The following is a 14493-nucleotide window of genomic DNA, read 5'->3' on the forward strand; positions in this document are numbered from 1 at the left end:
ATGATAAGGGGCCTCCTTTTTATAGGCGAGTCCGAACGGCGTGCCGCAGTTAGACAACTCTTTTTGAGAGAAGTTTTACATGGCATAATACCTCACAAATATTGCCAACATTAGGAGGGGAAAACCACCGCTGAATATTTTTTCTGATGGTCTCGCCAGAATTCGAACCCAGGCGGTCAGCTTCATAGGCGGAGTTTCGCGACTCATACAGAAGAAAATTGGGTACAAATTTTCAAGAAGATTTTTTTCCCATTGCGGGGACCAACGCTCTTCCAAAATTATGAAAAATGTTTGTAGGGCATATGTGTATAATCAAATATATGAGCGTGTGTGTGTATATAATGTGTAAGTGTGTCCGTATTTGTAGTGCTAGCAAAAAAGAGATACATTTTAATGTGAATCTAGATAAGAGCACCAGATTACTACCACAGCAAAAAAAGGAAACATAACTGTTTCGAACGATAAGAGAGAAATGCACGAAAGCGCAACCCAATCGCCGTACTGAACTGCTGAGAAAAAGCCCCGAAAATTAAAAAACGACTTTACAATGACTTGAATATCCCATGTTGCACTTGTCACCCTGTTACACACATAAACGCTAACCCAACTTTCATATGTGTCCAAATGATGATGTATTGCAGTTTGTTTGCATCTATGTTTTATGCAAGCAAGTAAAGAGAGATAGACATTGTTCATTTCTTATGTCATCCATTCCTGACCGCCGGCTTTTATCTTCAGTGATTTTCAAGGATTTTTTGCCAAACATCTTCGTATTATTATCGAAGTATTTGTTTTGGAGCGAAAAAAAGCTTAACATGTTTGTTTCTTTTCAATTCGATTTTGCCATCGCGTTGGTGGGGGTTGGTTAATGCAATTGAGAAATGTGTATGAAAGTCATACCAAAACGATGTATGCAAAATTTCGAACGGATTGGATAAGAATTGTACCCCCTAAAAGCTCAAGCAATCTAATCGGGAGATCGGTTTATATGGCAGCTTTATCAGGTTAAGGACTGATTTAGGCCATACTTAGCACAGTTGTTGAAAGTCATTCCTCAACGCTATTTGCAAAATTTCAGCCAAATCGGATAAGAATAGCGCCCTCTATAGGCTCAAGAAGCCAAAACCCAAGATCTGTTTATATGGTAGCTATATCAGATTATGAACCGATTTGAACCATGCTTAGCATCGTGAAGTTTAGAAATTTGGCTTTAATAAATTGACCACATCGCAAAATACTTAAAGAAAGAGAAAAGCTTTACCATAGTCAACGATCTTAAATATTTATATGTCATTAGTTCAGGATTTTTCGAAAAAGAACAAGTAAAAACGTGCTAAGTTCGGACCGAATCCTATTTATCATCCACCATGAATCGCATTTGTCAAGTTCTTTGCCCGGGTATCTCTTTATAAGCAAAAAAAAAAGATAATGGATAAAAATAAACAGGTTATGAACCATAATTGGGTTTAGATGTTGGAGACCATAGTAGAAGTCAAAATTTCGGAGAAATCGGGTAAGAATTGGGTCCTAGAGGGGCTCAAGAATTAAAATCGGCAGAACGGTTTACATGGAATGTATATCAGCTTATTGACCGATTCAGACCATATTTGACAGGTGTGTTCAGCCAAATCGAATAAGAATTGCGACCACATAAGGCTCAGGAAGTCAAGACCGAAGATCGGTTTATATGGCAGCCAGGGACGTAACCAGAAGGGGGAAGGGGGGATGGGGCTATTGTGCCCGAGTCCCGCGCAAAATTATTTTGTCTGAGACAAAAACTAACAAGTAAGAGCGTGCTAAGTTCGGCCGGGTCGAATCTTATATACCCTCCCCCATTGATCGCATTTGTCGAGTTCTATGCGCGGTATTTTTTTTTTAGACAAACATAGAATAATGAATAAGAATTGTTTTGCTATTGAAGCTATATCAAGTTATCGTCCGATTCGGACCATAAATGAATGCTGAACATTGCAGAAGTCATTGTGTAATATTTCAGTTCATTCGGATAAGAATTGCGCCTTATATGACGAAATTAGTATACCCCCATCCAATTCTAAACACATCACTTCAGTACAATTTTCTTTAATGACAAAATTGTTTAAAATGTTCTATAAGGACAAAATTTAGCTCAGGCCAGGACAAAATTGTAATGAAATTTTTACTAAAAGGCAAATTTTAATGAAATTTTTTCTAAAGGCAAATCTTCAGTGTACGGTTCTCTAACGACAAATCTTCTGCAGCACCCCTCGACATTATTTTTAAGAAAAAATTAAATTTTTCTGAAGACAAGATTTGAATTGAATGTTTTCCTTAAGACAAAGTTTTTGTACACTTTTTTCTAAACATAAAATTTCAATTAAATTTTTTCCAAAGACCAAATTATAAGAAATTTTTTTTCTTAAGGCTAAATTTCACTGAAAAATTCTCTCAAGTTGACCTTTGGCCTCGAAAGGATTTTTCAAAGCCAACATTTCCATAAAATTGTTTGAACAGGCGCCCAATGCATTTTGTGGCACTACATTTTACCTTGTATTTACTTTGTAACACCCAAAAGGAAGAGAGATAGGTCCATTGATAAGTATACCGATCGACTCAGAATCACTTTCTGAACGATTTAGCTATGACCGTCTGTCTGTCTGTCCGTACGTCAGTCTGTTCGTCTGTCCATGTTAATTTGTGTACAAAGTACAGGTCGGAGTTTTCATCCGATCGTCTTAAAATTTGGTACAGACATGTTTTTTGGTCTAGAGACGAAGCCTATTGAAATTGGAAAAAAATCGTTTCAGATTTGGATATAGCTCCCATATATATGTTCGTCCGATTTTCAGTAGTAATGCAACAAAATAGTCATTTGTTCACCGATTCTCTCGAAAATTGGCAGGAAAGATTTTTTTATGACTTTCGACATTGCAGGTGAATTTTATGGAAATCGGTTCAGATTTAGATATAGCTCTCATATATCTATATATATCGCCAGATTTTCACTCCTAGAGCCACTGCAAGTGCATTTATTGACCAATCTTCCCAGAACTTCGTACAACGCTTTCCTCTACGACCGTCACAGTATGTGAGAAGTTTGCTCGAAATCAGTTCAGATCTGTCTGTCTGTCCGTGTTAATTTATGTACAAAGTGCAAGTCGCAATTTCTTTCCGATCGTCTTCAAATCTGGCACAATCATTTTCTTAGCCCTTGAGACCAAGCCTATTGGAAATTGGAATAAATCGGTTTAGATTTGGTTATAGCTACATATATGGGAGCTATATTCAAATCCAAAGTCGTCCGATTTGGACGAAAATTGCAATTATATCGTCATTTGTAGACCGATTCTCACGAAATTTTGCACGAGTAATTCTCATATAAGTCTAGACATTATTAGTGAATATCATAAAAATCGGTTCAGAATTAGATATAGCTTCCATAAATATGTACGTCCGATTTAGACTAAAATTGCAATTTTATCGTCATTTGTAAACCGATTCTCACGAAATTTTGCACGAGGGATTCTCTTATAACTCTCGACATTAATAGTGAATTTTATAGAAATCGGTTCAGATTTTGATATAGCTCCCATATATATGTATCGCCCGATTTGCACTTAAATGGCTTAAATTTTTAACCGATATACACAAAATTTGGCGTGGATTGTTTTGTTACTGATTCCAACATATCCGCAAAATTTCATCAAAATCGGTTCAGATTTAGATATAGCTCCCATATATATGTATCGCCCGATTTGCACTTAAATGGCCGTAGTAGCTACAATTTTCAAACGTTCTACACAAAATTTGGCACGGACTGTTTTTATACTGATCCCAACATATCTGCAAAATTTCATCACAATCGGTTCAGATTTATATATAGCTCCCATATATATGAATCGCTTGATTTGCACTTAAATGGCCGTAGTAGCTATAATTTTCAACCGATCTGCACACAATTTGGCATGGATTGTTTTGTTATCGAACTTAACATATGGGCAAAATTTCATCAAAATCGGTTCAGATTTAGCTATAGCTCCCATATATATATATCGCCCGATTTGCACTTAAATGGCCGTAGTAGCTACAATTTGCAACCTATCGGCACAAAATTTGGCGTGGATTGTTTTATTACTGATCTAAACATATCTGCGAAATTTCATCAAAATCGGTTCAGATTTAGATATAGCTCCCATATATATGTATCGCCCGATTTGCACTTAAATGGCCGTAGTAGCTACAATTTTCAACCGATCTACACAATATTGGGCATGGATTGTTTTGTTATCGAACTTAACATATCTGCACAATTTCATCAAAATCGGTTCAGATTTGGATATAGCTCACATATATATGTATCGCCTGATTTGCACTTAAATGGCCGTAGTAGCTTCAATTTTTAACCGATCTGGACAAAATTTGGCATGGATTGTTTTGTTATCGAACTTAACATATCTGAACAATTTCATCAAAATCGGTTATATATATATATATATATATATATATATCGCCTGATTTGCACTTAAATGGCCGTAGTAACAACATTTTCAGATTTAGATATAGTTCTCATATACATATATATTTTTATATATTGCCCGAATTTATAATTGTAGGGTAGGTGTAAGATGGTCAATTCTGAGTGGTAAAATATTGGGAAATATCAAAAAACCTACTGCCTTGCCACCGAATGACTTCTTTTCATTCCCGCACATTAAGATAAACATGCGTGGTCAATGATTTTTGTTGCCAAAAAATGCTGTTGAAGCATTCTTCAAACATGTTTTGGAAGTGACTCAATTGAAGGGTCAAAAATGCTTCGAAAATTCGTTTGAGCGAATGGAAAAGTTCATAAGTGATGGTGGAGGATACTTTGAAAAACACCAAAACCATTTTTGATGATAAAAAATTTGGATTTAATTTGTAGGCTTAACATTTATATAGCAGTCCTCGAACATACAAGAATCATATGCAGCCACTATTTGGTAATCACTTGGCAGCCATAATCTCAGTGGCATACAATATTAGATAGTACTCCTCATCTTCTTGTTTATTGTTTTTTTTTTTTCATGTGCAATAAAATGTTTCAGTATACTCACCAATATTTATTCAGAAAATGAACTAATAAAGAAGATTAAGCCTATGAAGATGTACCTGAAAAAATAAAGAAAATATACCTGATTATATTCGAACATTCGTGTGGGTACTACTTTAATTAGAAATTTAGATAAAAAGAAACCTTTTGAAGCCGCAAATTAGCTACGCCAATAAGCGAATAAAAAGTTCGTTTAGACTGACTCATTGTGTTTTCAAATATATATAGTTGATCAGTTTTAGGTAAAAATAATAAGACATTTAGTTTAAACAAGTAAAACCGCTTCATAACCTGATATAGCTGCCATATAAACCAATCTTGGGTCTTGACTTCATGAGCCCCTAGATGGCGCAATTCTCGTCCGATTTGACCAAAATTTTGCACGTAGTGTTTTGCTATCACTTCCAGCAACTGTGCTAAGTATGGTTCAACTCGGTTCATAACCTGATATAGCTGCCATATAAACCGATCTGGGGTCTTGACTTCTTCAGCTTTTAGTGGGTGCAATTCCTATCCGATTTGACTGTAATTGCACGTCGTGTTTTGGTATCATGTCGAACAACTGTGTTGAGTATGATTCAAATCGGTTCATAACCTGATATAGCTGCCATATAAACCGATCTTGGCTAAGTATGTCACAAATGGGTACATAATCTGATATAGCTGACATATAAACCGATCTGGGAACTTGATTTCTTAAGCCTCTAGAGGGCGCAATTCTTATACGATTTAGCGGAAGCATACGTTTCCAATATTGTCTGAATCGATCTGTAGCTAGATACAGCTCCCATATAAACCCATCTCCCGATTTTGCTTCCTACAAGGCGCAATTCTTATCCGAATGAACTGTAATATTACGCAATGACTTCTACAATGTTCAGCATACAATTCATTTAAGGTCCGAATCGGATTATAACAAGTTTTGGTCTCAAGAAATCACATCGGGATGTCGGTTCTTAGGAGCCTATATGACAATATTGACCGATTCGGATAAAACTTGGCATTGGTGCTGTTAGTCATAAGATAGGGGTTTGGGCTGAATTTCAGCCAAATCAAGTAAAAATGTAGGCTTCCAAAAGACTCAAGAAGTCAAATCCGGTGAGCGGTTTATATGGGGGCTATATCTGTTTATAGACTGATTTGGACCATACTTGGTGTGAATGGTGAAAGTTATAACACAAGTGTTTGTTCCTATGAAAATTGAGGCTTCTAGAGGCTTAAGAAGTCAAATCCGGGGACCGGTTTATAAGGGGGCTATATCTGTTTATAAACCGATTCGGATCGTACATGGCATGCATGTTCGAAGAAATAACTCTAGTCTATGTTCCACATTTCAGCCAAATCGGATGAAAACTGAGGCTTTAAAAGGCTCAAGAAGTCAAATCCGGGGATCGGCTTATATGGGAGCTATATCTGTTTACAGACCAATTCGCATCATACTCTGCATGGATGTTGGAAGTCATAACTCAAGTCACTGTTCCAAATTTTAGCCAATTCGGATGAAAATTCAGGCTTCTAGGGGCTCCAGAAGTCAAATCAGGTGATCGGCTTATATGGGGGCTACATCTGTTTATTGACCGATTTTCGATCATACTTTGCATGGACGTTGAAAGTCATAACACAAGTCTTTGTTCCAACGAAAATTGAGGCTTCTAAGGGCTCAAGAAGTAAAATCCGCGGATCGGTTTATATGGGGGTTAAATCAAATTATACACTGATTCGGATCATACTTGGCAGGGATGTTGAAAGTCTTAACACAAATTTTTGTTCCAAATTTCAGCCAAATCAGATGAAAGTGAGGCTTCTAAGGGCTCAAGAAGTCAAATCCGGGGATCGATTTGTGTGGGGACTATATCTGTTTATAAACCGATCCGGATCATACTTGGCATGGATATTTAAATTCATAATGCAAGTCTTTGTTCCAAATTTCAGCCAAATCTAAGGCCTCCAGAAGTTAAATCCGGGGATCGGTTTATATGGGGGCTGTTTATAAACCGATGCGGATCATACCTGGCATGGATGTTGGAATTCATAACTCAAGTCTTTGTTCTAAATTCGATCCAAATCGTATGAAAATTGAAACTCAAAAGGGCTCAAGAGTCAAATTGGCGGATCGGTTTATATGGGGGCTTTATACAAATCTGAACCGATATAGCCCATTTGGAATCCCTAATGACCTACATCAATTAGAAGAATCTGTGCAAAATTTTAAGCGGCTAGCTTTACGCGTTCGGCCACTATCGTGATTTCGATAGACGGATGGCTAGATAGACTCAGAATGTCTAGGCGACCCAGAATATGTATATTTTATAATGTCGCAGATCAATATATCGACCTGTTAGAAACGGAATGGCTAGATTAGTATACCCCCTATGGTGGAGGGCATAAAAAATTAATATATGAGTTGAAAAGCGGTTTGAATTCTTTACACCATGAGTGTTGAAGTGAAGTTCTTTCTGCGAAGAGTAAATGTTGCTGTGAATTTCTCTCTAATTGAGTACCATACCTGATATTGAAGTCGAAAGTTTCAGCGGAATTGCATATGCAGAACTTTCATCAATACCGGTATTAACTAAGCCCTATAGGTTCTCAAGATATTGTATTAAAAGAGAAGTTTGTATGAAAACAACACCAGATAATGAACAGATTTACATCATACTTGACACAGATATTGGAAAGAAGAGCGAAACATCCCCCGAATAAAAAAATGTAATAAATCCCTGAACTTTCTTAAACGCCCAAAAATTTTTAGCAAATAGACCAATATAAGAGATCCAGATTTTGAGCATTATCACATGATTCATAATAAAACAAATTTATTAATTTTTTTTTAATTTCATTTAAATTATGACTTGGCTAAATCGTAGTAATGTCTCTTTAACAGTTTTAGTTTTTGTTAGCTTAAAAATCATTAATCTTACATGAAGCCCACCCACCCATTGACAACAATATCATCAACACTATGGCATACTCACACACACACTCATACACATGTGCCAGAAACGACATTACATTCAACTAAAATGCATTTTAGTTTGTCATTTCTTTTTAATATCAGCTCCTCCATTTTTTATTTGCACTTTGGTTGAATGGTTGGTTGATGCCGATGTTGATGATGGTGTTGTTAGATTTATTACATCCTAATGCCCTATCTATGCTGCAACACACAGGAACATATTCACTCACAGCAACTTACACATGTACACACGAGCCACACACACACACAATGGCATTTATAACAGACAACGCGGGAGATAAATAAAACAAAAAACATATTTACACGAATGCCCTAATGTAGAGTTGCCAGATGGTGTAAAAAAACTTGAAGTTTTAAGAAAAATGTGTATGAAAGTTGGTATTTTAACATGCATATAGAATATATACACATATATATATATATAAAATAAAGGGTGATTTTTTAGCTATTATCTTTTTGGCAACACTGGTGTAAACAGCTCACGCACGTTGCGTGTTTTGTTTCACTGTCAAACATCTTCAGTTTGGTCTATAATTTAACCTGAATCGTCTTACAAACGAACAACGCTTGCATATTATTGAATATTATTATCAAAATGCGTGCTCTGTTTAGAAAGTTCATCGCGAGCTTCTTGTGTTCAGCGACGAAGCTCTTTTTTGGCTCAATGGGTACGTAAATAAGCAGAATTGTCGATTTTGGAGCGAAGATCAGCCAGAAGCATGGCAAAAACTAGCAATAAATCCATAAAAAAACATAGTTTGGTGCGGTTTATGGGCTGGTGACATCATTGGAGCGTACTTCTACAAAGAAGATGCGCATCGTAACGTAACTGTAAATGATGAGCGCTATCGTGAGATTATATCCAACTTTCATTTGCCCAAAATGCCACACAGCACGCCTTACAATGGACTTATTGAATGGCGAGTTCGGTGAACATTTTATTTCACGTTCGGGAACGGTCAATTGGCCGCCTAAATCGTGCGATTTAACCCCTTTAGTTTATTTTTAGTAGGGCAAAGTTAAAGCTTTTGTCTATACAGACAAGACCGCTTCAATTACGCATTGTAAGACAACATTGAAGCATTTATTCGTGAGTTACCGGACGAAATGTTGGAAAGAATATCCCAAAATCGGACTAAGCGGATGAACCATCATTAAATAAAGCTTATACTGGCCCGATCGCATACTTGTTCCCAAATTAGGATTCAGATCAGATTCGTACTCCAATTCAAATTTACTTTTATTTGAGTCCCACATTCTCTTGATTGGCTCAACTTGCTCCCGAAGATGGAAGCAAAAATAATACTATACACCCGACTACCTTTCAACTGGGTCCGATATTACGTTGATCTGCATACTTTTCCTTTTGAGAGATTTTTAAAGTAGAGAGAATTTTAGGACGGTGTTGGTCCCCTGAAATTTGGTGCCAAATTATGATTTCAAAATCGTATTCTTTTCTCAAATACCTTTCATTTGAGTCCCATATCGTTCTACATTGCCGTTTTTAGGGCAGGGGTGGCCGTCCTGAGACGTGGTGGCAAATTTTGACATCTGATTCCCATTTGTTTCCAAAATACATTTAAATTGAGAACCATATTCGGAGGCCACCGTAATGCAGAGGTTAGCATGTCATATAACGCGAAACGTGATGGTTATCCCCTCCCAATGCTGGCGACATTTGTGAGGTACTTTGCAATGTAAAAATTCCTCCCCACAGAGGTGTCGCTCAGCGGCACGCCGTTCGGACTCGGCTTTAAAAAGGAGATCCCTTATCATTGAGCTTAAAATTGAATCGGACAGCACTCATTGATATGTGAGAAGGTAGCCCCAGTTCTTTAAGGGAATGTTTATGGGCAAATTTGCATTTGCATTGTCTTGATCGGCCCACATCCATTTGAGTGGGGTTTTGGAGTATTTATAGGGTGGGGTGTCTCCCCTGAGACGTGGCACCAAATTTTTATATAAAAATCGGATTCTAGTCCTAATTGTCTTTCATTTGAGCCTCATATTGCCCCAATCGTTTAACGTGCCCGTTTTTTGAGTTTTTGATACATTTTTCGTATTTACTCCAAAATACCTTCCGTTTGAGTACCATCGGCCCACTTTCAATAAATCCATCGTGAAGGAATTCCGGGGGGGAAATTTTAATATAAAAATCGGATTCTAGTCCTAATTATCATTCATTTGAGTCCCATATTACCCCAATCGTTTAAAGTGCCCGTTTTTTGAGTTTTTTGGTAAGACCTCACCCCAAATGTTGATCAATGTTTCCTATTCTACTCCAAAATACATTTCGTTTGAGTATCACATTGTTCCCATCGGCTCACGGGTCTCTCTGCGGCTTTACCCCATACTTTGATACCTTTCATTTGAGCCCCATATTGCCATGGTCAGTAAATATGTCCGATTAGGGTTTTTTTTAGGGATGGGGCCGTCTTCCCTAGGCATCGCGACAAAACATTTAAGTCCCATATTGCCACCGTCAGTAAAAAGTCATGTTTGGAGGGTGTTTTGTGGATGGGATGGACCCCCCGTGACATAGTCCCAAAGGTGGGTATCAATTTCGTGCTCTACTGCCAAATACCTTTCATTTGCGCCCCATATTGCCATGGTCAGTAAATATGTCTAATTTGGGGGTTTTTTTTTGGGATGGGCGGTCCCCCAAACACTAATTTCAGAAATTAGATACTTTATTCGTTTCCTGATCTCAAATATCTTTCATTTGAATCCCATATTGTCATGATTGTGGTATATATCTATTTGGTGGGTTTTGGGTGGGGCGTCCCCCCTAGGCATCGCGGCAAAACATTTAATTCCCATATTGCCAGTAAAAAGTCCCCAGAGATATAGTTCCTAAAGTGGATATGAACTTTTACTGCCAAATACCTTTCATTTGAGCCCCATTTTGCCATGGTCAGTAAATATGTCCAACTTGGGGGGTTTTTTTAGGGATAGAGCAGTTCCCTAAATACTTATTCCCAAAATTGGATACCTTTTTCGTTTTCTAATCTCATATATCTTTCATTTGAATCCCATATTGTCATGATTAGTCTATATATCTATTTGGTGGGTTTTGGATGGGGCGTCCCCCCTAGGCACCGCAGCCAAAACTTGAATACCAAATTTTTTTTAGTTTTATATAAAAGAAAAAACATAATTTTGTTTAAATCGCACCACCTATCTCCGAGATCTGGCGTTTCTGAAAACGTGGGTAAGGGGAGGGTCCGCCCCACTTAATGTATAAAAAAATGAAGTGCCATATTTTCACCATATGAGAAAATTTCACGAAAATCGGTTCAGCCGTTTTCGAGTCAATACGGAATATAAACAAACAAACAACCCACACAAATTCATTTTTGTATATAAGATTACATCTTCCAGACCGTCTTACACAAACTGTGCAAATCTCATGAAAATCGGTTCAGTCATTTTCGAGTATAGAAACAAATGCTATAACATTTCGTTTAATAAAGAAACCTCACTTCGATTATATGTCTACCAAGATCGATCTTGTAGTAGCTCAATCTTTCTTCAATTTTCATATTACATATGAATTTTTTTTTTCGAAATAAATCAGCAGATCTGGCATCACGAGGATAGGCTTCTCGCCTAGATGGGAAGCCAAGCATATTCACCAAACCAAAACAGCAGCTTTTTTCGCATTTGTTGTTGTTTATCTTGCATTGCCTTGCATTAATGGATATCTCAGCCAACACTCGCAACCACACAGAAAAACACACACATACGCACACCAGCGATGGCAAGGAGACAGCAACACAACAACATCACACAGCAGCTTTGGATGCACGACAGCCAGCATGCTGTTGTTGTTGTTGCTGCTTTTGGATGCATTGGGAATGTGCAACATTTCGTCGAAGACTATAAAACATGTTGAGGAAAACAAGTTGCTGTGATTGGTCTACGCTAACTGATGGCATGGCGCCGCCCATATCTGGTTTTTTCTTTTTGTTGTGTTGTTTTTTTCACGTTTCAGTATGGATGCCGATGCTGTTGTTGGTGTTGTTATTGTCTTGTTTAGTCGATGCCGTACTAGTACCAGTGGTAGTAGTAGTATGTAGTTGTAGATGTTGTTGTTGTTTATTTGTATTCTCAATGCTGCCAGGCTGTATTACTTATCTTGGTATTATCTGACTTTTTAGCTATGCTGCCTTAGTTGTTTGCCGTGTTTGTTGTTGTTGCTGTTACCCCAACACCATCATTCACTTCCCATCGTCATTCACAAACATTTGCTCGCTCACTGAGTCAGTCAGTCATTTGTGTGACTCACAATTCACACTCGTGTGGTAATGGTGCAGCAAAAGTCAAGCACAGTGTCTATTCACAGTGAGGAGAAATTAAATTTTTATACAGAAAATACATTGGTTGGAATTCCACTAGGAACAGGGAGAAACTTCTATCATAGGGTGGCAGATCGAAATCGCTTTGTAGAAAAATTTTGGTGTCGAAAATACTAATAAATGTTGTCAGTATTAGTGAGAGGTTAACATCACTGGGAAAATGTCTTTTTTAAGTTCTGACTAGAAGTCGAATCAAAGCTCTAGCGTCAAAGACGGATCAGGGTGATTTGCAAACGCGTCTGTGACAAGTCAATGAAATGATTACCCTAATTTTTAGAATTGCCAGTTATTGGAGATGGTTGGTGTGATTCAAAATAGAAATGGAGGTTAGGTAGAGGTTAAACAGTGCCGGAGATATCACCCTGCCTTGGGGAACTCCTTGTTTCATTCTACGGTGCTTCGACTTCTTATCCCTAAATTCCACAAATGACTGGCGACCACACAGATAATTGGCGACCCAACGTTTTATGCCTGGCTGGAGGGACGTGTTGGCGATGTCCTCAAATAGTTTGACATGGCTGATCGTGTCAAATGCCTACGATAGGTCCAGTGCCACGAAGACCGTCCTATCACATGGCCTGGGCTGATTCAAGCCACGGCAAATGCGTACGGTGATGGCATACAAAGCAGTTGTTGTGCTACGCAGTTTTCGAAATCCATACTGATGCTTGTCGAATGGAAATTCTCCTACGAGGCTCGGGAGGAATAGTGCCTCAAGCGTCTTGGCTATTGGTAAGAGAAGGTAGATCGTACGACTCCCCCAAACTCGGGTCCATTCGTGGCTTCAGTAGCGGGATCACTCTGCACATCTGCCGGCCATGGGGAACTATTAGAGTGTTCAAAGACAGGTTGAGGACAGTTGTAAGGACTCAACTATAGGTAGATCCAGATTATTCAGCATCAGTGTAGAGATTCCGTCGTCGCCCAACGCCTTGAATGATTTGGCGCCACGGATGACATTCTTAACTTCAGTCAAGGTGAATGGTGATGGCTATACATTGGCGTTGAGAACAGGGATACGACGAATGGCTCTCCTCCTAGCCCTGTCACTCTAGGGATGCTACTTCGCCAAAAGTGATTGAGGTCGTTCCATCCCGTCTACCGGGGTTCGAGAGTGACATAACAATAAACCACAGCTTGCCTACACCGATACCTAAGATCCATTGCTTGAAGCGTTCCAGCCACAAATTCTGCTTATGTTCGTTGACTTCCCTGTTTAGTTCCAGGTTCAGCTCGCTGATTCTGGGGTTAGTGGGGTCCGTACAGCGAACCCCATCACGAGATGAGGTTCGCTCGAGCGGTTGCTACGTTAATGATGTCTCGGAATTTCCTCTCGCCAACTAGCATATTCAAGGGGGGCTCAGTTCACTGAAACGGCAATTGGTGTATTCTTTGAAGCCGACCCAATCGGCCTTCTCCTGATTTACAAACGTTCGGCGTTCAGAGGTTGTGAAGCCGGGTTTTCGGTCGATGAGATTTATGGAGAGGTGGTCTGATCCCAACGAAATGACGGCTTGCCAGCATACGTCACTCAGCAGGTCAGGGGATGCAATGGAAATGTTTGGCTAGCTGCTGATTCATTGTGCAAAACGTCGAGCTTTCAATCTGCGCTACCAGAGCTATGCACCGCTGGTCGCATGATGCGCACTCGAGTTCACTGAAGCCGCGATTGGTGTACTCTCTGAAGCCGATTCAATCGGCCTTCTTCTGATTTAGAAACGTCCGGCGCTTAGAGTTTTTGAAGTCGGATGGTCGATCGAAGGTGAGAATTATGGGGAGGTAGTCTGATCCCAAAGAAATGGCGGCAGAGGATGCAATGGAAATGTCTGGCTAGTTGCTGCATCTCCTCGTAATCCCGGTGGGGGCATCCTCCTTCACCGCCTGCCTTGCCAAAACTGTGCTCCGCTGGTCGTTATCTATTGGAGAATGCCATGAAACGTGATGCGCATTAAAGTCCCTTAGAATTATGGCCAGTCAGTAGGCCACTACTGTCGGCAATACCGGACTTGGCAATAGGGGACTTGACTGCTATCCCCATACATTCAATGTGTGGAGAGTATGGGGGGCCAGGCGCAGCCGAGATCGGT

The 14493-nt window shown here is 39.0% G+C and overlaps 1 protein-coding gene across 5 annotated transcripts in view; it reads right to left on the reverse strand.

Moving 5' to 3' along the window:
* Nucleotides 1–14493, reverse strand: part of LOC106082288 (zinc finger protein ush) — a 570300-nt gene that overhangs the window by 253807 nt on the left and 302000 nt on the right. Inside the window, exon 2 of one of the 5 annotated variants that reach the window (XM_059366046.1) lies at nt 5076–5130. The exons of the other annotated variants lie outside the window; for them this stretch is intronic. The gene's annotated coding sequence lies outside the window, so the exon portion shown is untranslated. The remainder of the gene's footprint in view (nt 1–5075; nt 5131–14493) is intronic. 5 annotated transcript variants of the gene reach the window in all.

The sequence above is a fragment of the Stomoxys calcitrans genome, chromosome 3 (genome assembly GCF_963082655.1).
Source record: "Stomoxys calcitrans chromosome 3, idStoCalc2.1, whole genome shotgun sequence".
NCBI lineage: Eukaryota > Metazoa > Arthropoda > Insecta > Diptera > Muscidae > Stomoxys > Stomoxys calcitrans.